This window comes from Notamacropus eugenii, chromosome 4 (assembly GCF_028372415.1).
Source record: "Notamacropus eugenii isolate mMacEug1 chromosome 4, mMacEug1.pri_v2, whole genome shotgun sequence".
Lineage (NCBI taxonomy): Eukaryota > Metazoa > Chordata > Mammalia > Diprotodontia > Macropodidae > Notamacropus > Notamacropus eugenii.
Window position 1 is genome coordinate 166637826 of NC_092875.1, and position 15122 is coordinate 166652947.

The window sequence follows — 15122 nt, forward strand, 5'->3', positions numbered from 1 at the left end:
TCTATCTTCAAGTAAATGGAGTTCCTGCCATTCACATGGTATTTTTGTCAACTGGCATTCATTTTTCAGAAATACCTGCTAAATATTCCCACAATTTCCTGTGAAAGTAACTCCAAGAAACACACAGAGCCACCTACACAACTTTCTAATGAGTCCCTAACCCAAATTTGGCATTGTTGGCGTACCCCCAGCAGAGACAAAAATTCCCAATTATAGTCAATAACCCCTTTGGAGTTTAGTGGGGATGATAACTGATCCAGCAGGAAGGAAGGAGTAGATAGACCTCCCCCACATATCCAATTTCTAGTTCAACCAAGATAAGGAAAATCTATTGTAGTTACTTCCTACACAGTGCCTGAATTGTGTTGGATAATTACAGCCAACATTACAATACAGCAACCTGAGCCTGGTGAATGTATTTATTGTTGTCAACTGTTACTTCCTGGTAACACTTATTCAATTTCCAGAAAAAGTATGAAAGGTGTTTAATACATTTTCAAAAGATTTAAACTATTGATATTTGGCCCATTTGGGAAAACATTAAAAGAGAACATTGTCATTTACTAACTTTTGCCACATAGCAAAATTATGTTAATTCTCTTTACCACTAAATTGCCTTTTCACCCATGGGTAGTTTATTTTTCAAACTATTCTTGTGTATTATATCTTGTATATTATATCTCATGTAATCCCTTGTGTATTAAATAAAGAGGTTGGACTAGATGACTTCAGAGGGCCTTTATAGCTCATTCTATGAGTTGTTTTTGTTTGTTGTAGTAGCACAACAGATAGTCAGAAAGACCTGAGTTCAAATCTGGCCTCAGACACTGTGTGACTCTATGCAATTACTTAACCCTGTTTGCCTCAGTTTGCTCATCTATAAAAATGAACTAAAGTAGGAAATGACACAACACTCCAGCATCTTAGCCAAGAAAACCCTAAATGGGATCACGAAGAGTGAGAAGTGATTGAAACAACTGAAGAACAACAAAATGATCATTGATGTAGATAGCATTGAATCTAATATTTATAGATAAGGAAACTGAGGCACAGAAAGGTTTAGTGACTTGCTAGAAGGTCCAGCAGCTACCATCGAGGATAGGATTTGACTCACATTTTCCAGATTCTCACTTCCCCATGTTATCTACTATACAAGAGCCTCTCAATTCTAATGAAAAGTCATAAAAATTAATAGGAAAAGGATATCTTAAACTTAATATGTCCAAAACAGAACTCTGTTTTTCTCCCTAAACCCTTCACCCCGTTACCATCCCTATTACTGCAGAAGGCAACATTATCCTTCTGGTCCTGCAGGCTCACAACCTAGGAGTCATTTTGTATTCCTCACTATCTCCCTTTCACTACATTCAAGTTGCTTACCAAATTTACCTTTGCAATATCTCTCCCCTACATCTCCTTCTTTGCTCTGACACTGTCATCACCATGGTGAAGACTCTCATCACCTCAAGTCTTCGTTAGTCCAATAACCCACTAGTGGGTCTGCCTGCCTCAAGTCTCTATTCATTGAAATTCATTCTTAGTTCAGTTACTAAAGCAGTTTTCCTAAAGTGAAGGTCTGGTCAATAAACTCCAGCATCTTCCTGTTGCCTCCAGAAACAAATACACCATCATGTTAAGCATTCAAAAGCCTTCATAATCTAGCCCCTTCTTAGCCAGCCTCCTTCACCTTACTCCTCAACATGTACTCTTCCATTCAGCAACACAGGCCTGGCTGTTCTAAGAATAAGAAACACAATCTCTTGGTTCTGGGTCTACTTTGTAACCATCCATCATTCCTGGAATGCTTTCCCTCCTCTGCTCTGACTACTGACCTCCCTGACTTTCTTGAAGTCACAATTTAAATGTCACCTTCCACAGGAAGCCTTTCTTAACCCATCTTAATTACAGTGCTATCACTCATAATTATTTCCTATTGATCCTTTATTTAGCTTGCTTTGTTCGCATGTTGTCTCCCTCATTAGACTGTAAGTCCCTTGAAGGGAAAAATTGACTTTTGCTTGATTTTTTATGCCCAGAGCTTAGCACAGTGAATGGCACACAAAAGGAGCTTAATAAACGTTAATTGAATTTAATGAGCCACTAAAGTTATCCAGACGGTAATCAAATAGGCTCTGAACAGAAAATACATTTGTCTTTCCATCTTTTCTCAGTTCTCAGAAGTAGATTTCTTTTGTGAATCAATTAGGCTAATGCTATTGTAAATTTAAAAGAAACATATGCCTTTACAAAGCATTTCCATGTTAGAAAGTACTTTCCTCACAATACTGGGAGTGAAGGCTAAGATTTCATTTGATTTTCATGCTTTAGAAACATTTGAGAGACAGAACAGTTTAGAAGACAGAGAATTGGGTTTGAACTAGAAGGTCTAGATTCAAAACCACCTTCTGATTGTCTGGCTCTGTGACTCCATCCAAACTATTTGACTTCTCTCTACCTCAGGGAGCTCATATCTATTTGGTACTATTTAAGAAACAGCAGTCACTGTGCTTCTGCTCAGAAACGTTAATAGTGATGAAAGCACCCTTCCCTATTATACAATTCTAGGAAGTTGTACACATCACCACCACCAGTCATTCAAAGCATTTATTATGTATCATTTTTGGTGTGAATGCTAGAACTTAAAACAATGCTCATCATTTAATAGGTGCTTAATCAATGCTTATTGATTGATTGGTTATATGTTAATCACAAATGGGTTCTTAATAAATCCTTATTGTCTGAATGAATGTGATATTAGGCACTACACACACTGAGTTTGATACATCTATTTATCTTCTAGAACGTAATGTCTTAAGATAGTATTACTTGGGACATGATACAGATTAGAACGCCCATTTGTGAGACTCTAGGGCCAGAAAGATAATGGAAGATAATGAAGGACTCAGACCAGAAACTTTAAATAATTAACTATGGATTTACATGCTCCCATTTGCAGTGGATGGATTTCTTCTTTTTTCCATAGTTTTGATGATTTGTTACCCAATTATGGAAAGCACTTGCAAATTAATCCTTGGAATGGGGTGCTGGCATGGGGAGGATACCCTTGTATCCTAGAAGTGCTTTATCTAGACATCCAGTCATCCATGAATGGTGGTAGCAGTAAAGTGATTCTCTATATCCTATGAGTTTAACATGCTCAGAGATCAGATGATCAAATGGCTTGTCACATTGAACCAAGATTTACTAAATAGTTCTAAGCTTATGCTATAATAAATTTGCATTTTGTACAATGACTCTGACATATAATTTGTGTTGAATAATTTTAGCAGCATCTGACTCTCCCTATTTGGGGTTTTTTCTTGACAGAAATACTAGAGTGTTTTGCCATTTCCTTCTCCAGCTCATTTTACAGATGAAAAAAACTGAAGCAAATGGGATGAAGTGACTTTTCTGGGGTCACATAACTAGTAAGTTTCTGAAACCAGATTTAAAATCATGTCCTCCTGACACTAGGTCACCTGGTTGCCTCTCCTATATTAGGTGCTTAATAAATGCTTGTTGATTTACTGTAGCAATGACATACTTAATAAACTTAACAAATACCTTTTTGCACTATAAAGTCTGGGGATGTTTGTTTGACCCTTATCATCATACATATGTAACTTAAAATATTCCTAAGAATTTGAAGTGATTCCTACATATATTTTATCAAGGGGAAAATAATGAAAATTCTTCAGCATTTCAATGGTTTATTTTTAGAAATATTTAAAATATATATAGGACAAACACAGTTATACCAGTTGATTTTCTATTTTTAAACAATACCACTTGACACTAGCAACTAACTGTTAAAATGTGATCATAGTATCTCCATCAAATGAATACTAGCTCCCAGGCCACCTTCTATAAGCCAGGATAATGAATTTTTCAAGGAAACAAAGAATTCTCATTTGGATACATTCCCTCTTAGATGAAAACAGCTATAGGGAGGATGTGCCACAGCAGATGGTGCAGAGGATGTGTGATGGCTTGATCATGGGCAGTAAAATACTGCAGAACCAAAATAAATTAAGCCTTGGGTCTCAGGACTTCAGTATTCAGAGAAGTGGATGAGAAGTCAAAGAGAATTCCACATACAGGTTTAAAATGACAACACTAAAAATCAATATTTAATAGCAGACGTAAAATTTAGAGGCTTTTCAGAGATGTGGAGTCATGTTATCATCTATGAATGAGAGTTGCAGAACGAGTCCTTCATGTATCTATAACATGATCATAAGGAATATTTCAGGAAAATACAATTGTTTCACATGATCTATATATCTATATATATATATTACATATACATGAATCACATGATCCATATATATATATTTTATATTTATATACCTATATATGTATGTATGCATATATGCAGAAACATGATAGTTTGATTTCATGAATAGGCAGGGGACTCAAGAGAAAAGGAAGGGCTCTTAATGCCATCACAGAATGTTTTAATGAAGAGAAAAACCAGGCTTTGCAATTAGTGTTATACTGATGTTCTATCCATGAAGTATAATGTTGAGACTAGTCCTGATGACTCATTCATTAGACTAGTATTTGGATAATAAGAGATGCTCAGGTTTTTTAGGTTGATAAGGCATTGTGGGAGGTATGTTTTCTGCATAATTTACCACACAATTGAATTCTTCAACAAGGACGTGTACAAGATAGTGATTTGGGATTAAGTTACTGAATGAATTGCAACAATTGAATATAGCTAGGAAATAAACCATATTTCCGATATTCTAAAAGCTCTTTAGCCAAGGAACATCAAGCAATATTACTTAACCCAAAGGAATATGGCAACATTAGTTCTCTGCTTAATTTAGTTTTTCTCTCATTGGGTATCTATTTCTTTTATAAAATTATTATTCCCTCAGCATTTGGCCAGAGAAATGCTGGTGGAAAAAAATAGCTTCTTGGACATTTTAGACACATTTTGTAACTCTTTACAGCATATCATAAAATGGAAATACATTGGTATTTTTGGAATACTGAATGCAGGAGGTAATCAATAAACAGCATCTTAGAAAATAAACTTTAAGAATATTTTTAGTTACTAACTGTAGTAATCATGGTAAGAAAAGAGGAAAATATGCGTGAAGACTCTTCTTCTTACACAACTTATTTAAGAAGCAGCTGAAATATACTTAAAAAAAAGAGCATGGATCTAATATATTGGGACAACTTGAGTAATTCTTTTGGTTCCCCCAATACCGGGTTATATGATCTTGACCTTTCTTGGCCACATTCCTTCTTCTGTGAAATGAGGGAGAATGAACTAAGATCTCAAGTCCCTTTCAGGACCTAATGTTCTACATGTTTACATGTTCATGCGCAGCATACATGTCTTCATATACGTGTGTGTGTATTTAGCCTGTGCAAATAAGTACTGGCTCATAACCAGTATAAATAAAATAAAGGACAAAAGTTTCAATGTGGCAATACATCTGTGATTTCATATCCATACTATTTCAGGAATTGGGAAGTTGGAGAATTTGGGGATCATCACCATGTTATTGAAATTCCCTCACATGAGGAAAAGAATTGGATCACAAAGAGAATAAGGCAGACACTAAAGTCACTGCAGAAGGGAGAATGTCTTAGAACAGGGATGGGGAACTCCTGGCCGAGAACCCCTAGCATCTGTATTGGGTGATAAATTTAGATGTGTGGAACCTAATAAGATCAAAGTTTACTGAGTGATGACAGTAGGGGAATGGACTGGAAGTAGCAGTAGGAAACTAAGGATATTCCAAATTCCCACTACAGTCACTGAGCTGGTTCTATGAGGGAAGCAGTGTCATTGGGAGAGCCAGGTATCAATGGAAGTCAAAAGATGGAAAAAAGTAAGAAAGGAAAAGGTTTAAGAGGAAAGTATGAAACTTTCCAGAGATCTCCATGGAAAGAATGAGCAAATCTAGAGTGGTTTATTGTGAGGGGCTAGAATTGAGTTAGACAGGACTAAACGAGTAGACATTTAAAGACTACAGCTAGGGGTTCAGAATCACTGGGATGGAATGTATAAGGATGTGAGAATATGCTAACAATTAAGAAGTCACATTAGGTAAAATATCAATATTTAGAGAGAGATCTACTCAAGAAAAGATTTGTTTAGATCTTTCAAAGTCCTTCTACATGGTACAACTTTATGGCATGTGGGGATGATAGGCGCTATACAGCCTCTGAAAGTCCAATTTACATTACAGATATGGATTCAGGTTATGAGGAAGTAGTACTGGGCCTTGGGATGAAGGAGTTGGAGGGGTTTTTTCCTCAGGAACATGTCCTGGGAAGTCTTGTGAAAGGTCTTGGAGGCCACAGACACTGAGAGGTAGGTGATTTAGTATTGACCTGGCCTGGCTACTTGGACCAAACTGGAGAAGAACCTGAGGGAGGACCTACAATGCAAATCAGGAGGAAAGTGGCAAGGTCTTGTCCTGGAAGCTAGTGTTTGTCCTAAGTATGTATACAGTTTAAAAAAAAAAACCCAGCATTTACTTGATGCTTTGAGGTTTGCAAAATATTTTACAAATGTTATCTCTTTTTATCTTTAAGTCTTATTATCATCCTCACCTTGAAGATGAGGAAAGTGAGGTGGAGGTAAAGTAAATTGTTGAGGTTCATTTAGCTCATAAATAACTAACACTGGTTTTGAACTAAGGTCTTGTATCTATCCACTTTGACATCTCCTAGCCTCTAAATATGTGAATGAAATATCCGTTTTTGTCCAGAGTAAGATATACAACTGATAGACAACTCAGATAGTTGGTCTGTTTATATGACTAATTTTCCAGATACTGAAGAGGACAATAAATCAACAAGTCCATGCATTTATTAAATGCTTAATATGTGTTGGGCACTATGCTAAATGTTGATGATACAAAGAAAGACAAAACAATCCCTACTTACAAGGACCTCAGAACAGGCAAAACTTAGTCTTAATTGGGAGGAGGAGAAAAGATGGAATTATCTTTGAAAAATTCTATAGATGACTCCAGGTTCCCTCTGGAAACACAGGCCTATCTTTTAACATTAGTGTTTTTCTTTTGATGACATAAGGCTGTGAAACATGTGAAAAGGTGTTTTCTAAAAAAATATATTAAAAATGCAAGTCATTCAAAGGGTAGTGGAGATGTGCACTATGGGCATGCTCAAGCTGCAATGTATTACCAATACAGAATTACATAAGAGAAACCACATCGAGATGACACCAGAGAAATGTGTGACTATTTAGGTCATTATCACTTATTGTCTGTACTGTTGCAATAGGTCACTCTTCCTCAAGTCTTTCCATTTTATTACTCATCCCATACACAGCTCAAAAATTGACATTCCTCTCTCCCACATGGAAAGCTTCCTTGCTCAATAAGTTGCATGGTTGTACTTCAGCCTTGAGCCCTTACCTATGGCCATCTCCTGTGTCAGACCTCCAACAATGGTACAAGACTCCTGTCATTCTGCATGGTGGTCAGTTTCCTAAGGGGTGTAGGGTGTGTTCAGTGAAGACCAGTACCTCTGGTGTGAGTGCTGTTTTCCACCTTCCGTGTCCACCTGATCCACCTAACTCTCACTTGTGTCTCCAAGAAGTCACAGCATACACAGTGGCCACACCCTGGTAAATTGTTTTGGTAGGTGGGCTTGAGGTTGAGGATAGCTTTAGGGTCTCAAACCCATCCTTGAGGTAGGCGAGTGTCTACCCAAAGCATGTGAAGACTTCCTCTGGTGGAATGAATGATTGAGAACAATTTCTTCCAATGGCCATGAAGGCAGCTTCAGCAGAATCTGTGGAGGACTTAGAGTTTGGTTGGACAGAGATACCAAGGTTATCCACTGCATTTCAAGCCACTGCCAGTCATCTTGACTCTGTTCTGCCACTGGACTGTGATGACTCGGGAAAAGAAAGTGAGGCTGATGACTTTGTGTAACTCTGCCTAACTTAAATCTAATTTATACATGAATCAACTAATTCGTGTCCATCTAGAACTGTATGTCCAACAAGTATCTTGTACACTTTATTGTCCTCCACATCTCTTCCTCCTCTAGCTACTTTGGCCTACTTGTAGTTTCTGGAAGATGAGAGTCCATCTACCATTTCTGTGAGTTGGTGTTGAGCATTCCCCATGCCTAAAATGTTCTACACTCCGCCCTACTCTGCTATGCCATTTGGCTTTTCTGGCTTCAATTAATTCTTAGCTCAAGTGCCATCTTCTGTAGGAGGCCTTTCCTGCATTCCTTTATTGTTAGCACTTTCTCTCAGATAATCTGCTTCTATTCTACTAGTATGCATGTAGTTATTTATCCATTGCTTTCCTCCACTAGAATGCATGTTCCTTGAGGGAAGGGACTGTCCTTCTCTTTTTTAAAATCTCCATCCTTCTTTTGCCTGTCTTTGTTTATTAACTGGATGACATAGGTAGTTACACCTTTCATTTTTCCATTATCCATAAGTGTTCCACTTTGACATTGATGAATTCCAAAATTCCTTTATTTGATTATAATATTTTATTATTCCATGATTCCCTATGCCTCGTGACCCCTAATCTTGTTTTTCTTCCTTACCTTCACCTATATTACCTCTATGATTTAGTTTCCCCACTCAGTTCATCACCTCTCCTCAAGCTATCATCTTCTTTGACTTTCTCATCTCTTTATTGAACCAGTCATTTACTCTCTAATTCCTTTTCTCCTTGTCCTATCAACTAAGCATGCCTAGCCAAACCCCAGCTTTGGATTATTCCCACCATGTATTGCCTTTGCTCCTATTCCACTGCTAAAGAATGAATTTAGAGAAAAGCACAAAAGCATGCTGAATTGATCTATTACAAGTTTATGTTACATAATCTCAATAGTTCCCTCTATGCATGAACACAATCATTTTTTATTCTTTTCCACATGATCTCCTACCCCATAACCCATAGCTTCTATAGATTTTGAACTCCCACAGGGATCCTTTACAATACCCTCTCTGCTGAGAATCTTGCATCATAAATCTCTGAAAAAAAAAATTGAGGCCATTCACTGAGAGCGCAGCTTCTTTCCTCCTCCTTGCACATTTACTCAGACTTCTCACGTTAGTTCCTTCTTCTCTCTGGTCTCAGATGAAAAGATGGCTCTTCTTGCAAAGGCCAACCTTGACCCCCTTCCCTTCTATATTTTCCAGTAGATTGCCCTACTTATCATTCCTGCTATCTCTCTAATCTTCAATCTGTAACTATTTCCTGGCTCTTTCCTTGCTGCACATAAACACTTCACAACATACCATAGTTACTCAGGCTTGCGACCTTGATTTTATCTTTGACTCTTCACTCACACTCACTCTATATCAAACCCCTCTAAAGTTTTAGTTTCTACATTCAGAACACCTCTTGGATGAATCCCCATCTCTCCATTCACAAAGCCAATACTGCAATTCAAGTCCTCATCACTTCTTACCTGGACTAGAACTGTCGGTTTCCCTGTCTCAGTTCCCTCCCCATTCTAACCCAACCTCCTCTCAGCTCCCAAAGTGATTTTCCTGAAGTGCAGGTCTAACCATATAACCCCATTATTCAGCAAGTCTTCAGTTTACACTATATACCCTAACTCACACTCCGTGATTTAGCTATGCTGTCCTATTTGTTATTCCTTAGAAACAGCATCTAATGTGTTTAATAAGAACGTATGTGTAGAGCCTATATAAGATAGCACGTCATCTTGGGGAGGGAGAGGGGAGAGAGAGGAAGAAAATTTAAAGCATATAGAAGTGATTGTTGAAAACTGAAAATAAAGTAAAAAAAAAAAAAAAGAAAAGAAAAGAAATAGCACTGAACTTCTCATCTCCATGCCCTTGTATTGGAGGTCCCTCATGCCTGGAATACTCTCCCTTTTCACCAGTGCCTCTAACTCTCCCTGGCTTCCTCATGTTAAATTCTACTTTCTGGAAGAAGTCTTCCCTAGTTCCCCAGCTACTAACTTCTTTCCCTCTGAGATTATCCCCTTTACGCTATATGTGTCTACATCTTATACATGTCATAAATAGAAAATGAAATTTTATATCTTTATTTCCATATACCTCTAACTGAAGTTTAGTATTTTCTTAAATTATGAAAGTATGTAACAAATCAGAGTAGTATTTGCAGAATCTAGGGGTTTATCACCAATAGAAATCACAAATCTTTTCATGTCATATGCAAGTTCTAATAGATATTTCAAAATGATTTTTTAACTTATTTGAAATTTACTCTTGTTATTATCAGTCTTTCTGTCCACAAACTGAATTTTTTTATTATTGGTTTCCTGAGTAATCCTCTCTATTTTTTAACCTTATTTTTGTAATCCTGTGTATTTTATTTTACCCATTTAAAAGCATTATTCTGAGTCAAGATCCATAAATTTCAGCCAACTGCCAAAAGGGTCTATGACTAAAAAGTTATATGTGTCTAACTATTTACATGACATCTCCTCCATTAAAATATGATCTCCTTGAGGAGAGGAGCTGTTTTTATATTTCTTTGTATCCTCAGCACATGGAATAGTCCCTACCATATAATAAACACTTATATTTTATTTGATTGATTGATTGATAGGAGTGTTCTGATAAATGCTTAGCAACCAGTTCTCCAGAAAAATTGAATAGAACATCTCTTTGCTCCTATTTACAAATGATATTGTGCAGTTTGTATCGAGTCTTAGAGAGCATAATTTCCAATAAGATCCATAATCAGTGGTGTGCTTTGGCCAGCTAGTATGAGCTTGAGAGAGCTGGTTGTTAAATTTTCACTGTGAGGATATACATCTCAGGAACTGGCAAATGCTGTAAATCAGGGTTTGATTTATTGTTTTGTTGATTGTCCAAATTGAAGTCATGGGAAAAAATTGATAATGCAGACTTAACTAAAATTATGTTGTATGAGTACCCTAAACTGAGATAGTGAGAAAGAAAGGGTAACTTCCCTCTGCTCTCCCTTTATACTATGTGGCCTCAAGAAATGTGTTTGGGTTGTTTGTCTTATTCTGTTCTCAGCTTTAGTCAGGGAGTGGAGAAATCCCCATTGAACTAGGAGCTGAGCCATGAGAGCCAAGATTTCAGACTGGATATTGCAGCTAATCAGCCTGGCAGGGAAGACCTAAGAAGCCAGGGTGTCTGGGACTGGAGATCATGGGAGACTTTGGTCTTGGACCTTCAGACTGAACTATATATAAGTGAGCTAAGCGGTGAACTTATCTCCCTTCTCTGCAGAGTATAAGGTGGTAAGAGGGGGAATGGGGGGGGGGGAGGATTATATTCCATATTTAGTGGAATATGTTTGCAAATTTGCTATTATACCTTTGAGGTAAATATATCTTAGTAAAAGCTAGTTTGATGATTAAGTAACTAGTTAAATGGAAGTAGGATTTAGAGGACTCCATTCTACCATTTCAGAATTACAATTGGTGGAAGCTGGAGCCAATGACAGAGATCCTAGGCACCTGAAAATCCTGGAGAGTCCTGGAAATGTAACAAAACCGGGATAATCTGTTACATATGCATTTTAATTGCAACTCTGAGTATGTGATTGGCTGATGAATATTGCCTGTGAAAGCCTGATTTGTATCTTGATCAAGGATATCTTCAATTTGTCTTTGAATTACTCCAAAAAATTTTTATAATGTAGAAAAGTTTCTTATGTATATATATATATATGTATACATATATGTATATATATACACATGTGTGTATGCTTGTTCATATTTATGTGGATACATGTGTATGTAAATACAAATATTTTCCCATCATCAGAAATACATAAAGGTCATTATTTATGTATTTTTCAGTCATTTTTGGTGGTAATAATTAAGCTTACATTTTTCCCCCTGAGTCTTTGGTATCCTCTCCTCTGTTATACATCTTGAGAATCTATCCATCAGTATCACAATGGCAGGACAAGCCAGTGAAGATCTCCTCAATGTGTTCTTTTGTTCTCCTCTAGCCACATTTTCCTAATCTTATTTTTTTTAGTACCTTTTCTACTTCTTCATGAAACATGTCAGGGACTTTGATGTTAGAATCTAAAATGTGGAAGCTGTCATTTAGGAAGAAAATACTTTGTTCTCTAAAGCCCTACAGTTGTTTTCTCTCCTTTTTGTCTCTGCTGTTCTCTTTCTAGCCTTAGATTGGTCTGGCTTTATTTAAGTCTTTTGCTGTTTATTATAAACATGCATTTTCCCCCCATTGCATCTGGCTATATTATTAGATCAATATTATTCATAATGTTCTACCAATCTAGTCTGTAATGTTTTCCAAATGGCATTTTTTAAAATTTTAAACCCATGTCACCCTTGTTCATCGTATCTCTCTAATTAGGAAGGAAATTTAAGTCCATGCTGTATGAGTCAATTTCTAAGCTCTTTTAACTTCTTTGTTGGGGTGATTGTTTTGTGTCGGTTAAATGTCTTTAAGCCATGTCAGGGTATCAGTGTCTGTTCTTTTAGTTTTTCCCAATGTTTTAGGTATCAATAGCTTGTTTTAGAAAGTAAGGTTGGAATCCTCTCACTTATGTATCCTATCCTCTGCAGGTGATACAGTACAGAGAGTGCTGGGCCTGGAACATCCTTAGACACTTAACAGATATATGACTGTTAACAGGTGTATGGAGTTGTTCAGAGAGGACTAGTACATCTGGTTTGAGAGGTTGCCAAGTTCTTTTCAGGGCTACTCATCCACCTTTGGTGTCCACCTGTCATCCAACTCTCCTTGTTAGCTCCAAGAAGTTGTAGCATGAGCTACCATCTTGGCAGGTGGACTAAATCAGGTTGAGGGTAACCAACTGAACTCAAATCCATTGGAGAGTTAGGAGGATGTCTGCCCCAAAGATATGAATACTTTTCCTGGGAAAATGGATAAATGAGAACAATTTGTTGCAACGGACATGAAGCCAGCTGGAGTAGATGCTACAGAGCTCAGTCAGACATCAAAGACACCAAGGTCATCATTTTGACTTTTGTCCTGCCACTGGCCTTCAATGAGTCAGGAAGAGAGAGTGAAGCAAATGACTTTGTGCAACTCTGCCTCACTTAAATCTAATTCATGTGCAAGTCAAGACATAACATATGATAGCATTTGTCCTCTTTGAAAATGAAGAGTAAAAATCAATATGATCATGGCAAACCTCTGTATGCCTCAGTTTCCTCAACTGTAAAATGGGGATAATAAGAGCACCTACTTTACAGAGTTTTGTGAGAATCAAATGAGATGGTATTTGTAAAATATTTAGCACAATTCCTGACACCTAGTTGGTGCTTAATAAGTGTTTATTGCTTTCCACCTTTCACTATAGTCTTACTTTCTATTTAAGATTAATTTTAATCTTTATTCTAACAAGTTAGTAAGCTGACTGTGTATAGATAGCGGATTCAAAAATTATTCCCCATTGGTAACTAGTCATTTCCCATCTGCTACAAATGTTACCTTTTTTGTGATATCATTCTGTGTTCAACATAAACACCTCAAACATTCTCTTCTTCAGGAAAGTTTTCATAATATATTGGCATGAGATTTTCCTTGGTAGACTACAAACTTGGACTCTTTCTTACTTAACAAGACATTTAGAATGAGGACCCCAAAAATAGAATGAAAAAATATTCTAAGAACCAAAATGTCATTCTCAGCATTAAAACTGAATTTGTTTAGGCTATGGAAACCTACCTCGTTTTTATTACCGTATAAAAAGGGGGAAAATTTTGTAGACATAACAATGAAATACTGGTGGTCACAAAGATATTTCTAATCTCTTTAGATACACTCCCCTCTTCTCTTAACTGCTCCATTCAGCAATTTCAATTGGTCTGAAGAGCCATTTTAAGATGCATTTCTTAGGATTCTCAACATTATTATTTTACTATAGTGAGAAAAGGTGAAAATACCAATTGACAATTGTTGAAGATGATAAGCTTCATGGGACAGACTTTGTAATAAAGGAGACACACTGATTCCAAATACCTCTCATAGGCTAAGAGGAACATATGAATATAATAAAGTCATGTAAAGACACTGAGGACAGCACTATCTTCCAAAATATTTACTTGTTGGTAGAGGCTGAAAGGAAGAGAAAAGAAAGAATATACATTAAGGTTTCCACTGCTATAAAACAGTGTCAAACTCGGAGACCATCAAATGTGTTTGGGTGATGAATACTACCTATGGATATGACACATCACGTACCATCATTTTTTATAGATTTGATGGTTATTTGTTTGTTTACTGGATCCATTATTTCATTGTTCTACATCACGATCTACCTTTACTCCACCTACCAATATAACAGCTCCTGCTCCAAAAGTTAGTTTATAAACTTGTCTGGGGCACTGAAAAGTTATGTTCCTTACTTCGTCACATAGCCAGAGAATCTAGGTCTTCCTGACTCCAAGGCCAGCTTTCTGTTCACTTACACATACTGCTTCTCATAGTGTGACGATATATATTATGCATTCTGGCTCTTTGTGCATATGTCCTATTTCTCTCCTGTATCACACACTAGAATAGAGACCTTATACGTTGTTATTTTTTTATGTCTGCCTCCCTCTCCTAGAGTTTAACTGAGTGGTAGACACATTGTGAACTTCCCACACAGCATTAAGCTTTAATAGCTTAAAACTGTACTAATATTTTGCAACACTGGGTATTTGTTGATTGAATGAATCTATGGATACAAAGAAATAAAGGAAACTCTGCTGGCTTCCAAGAAGTTCACAGTACAGTTGAGGAGATAAGACACCTGCTCATGAACAGTAACTCACATTAGAAGACACTGTTAATGCTATCTTAAGAGCCAGTGTGGAGAGAAGCCATGACAAACCTGATGCTCCAATCTCAACTCTGATGTGTATGGCAATGTCAAAAGTCCCCAGAGGTGAGGAACTGGAAGACTTATCCCGGCCAACCCATCTAGAGTAGAGAAGGAAAAACTCTGCACAATATATCTGACAAGTAGTCATTCAGTCTTTTCTTAAAGAATTTTAGTGAGGGAAAATTCATCATCTCCTGGGGGCAAACTATTCTACTTCTGATACTTCTAATTGGGAGAAAGCTGTTTTCTTTTTTCCCCTTACAAGTCTATATCCACTTTGCCACTATGTAGTCCCTTTACTATTACTTC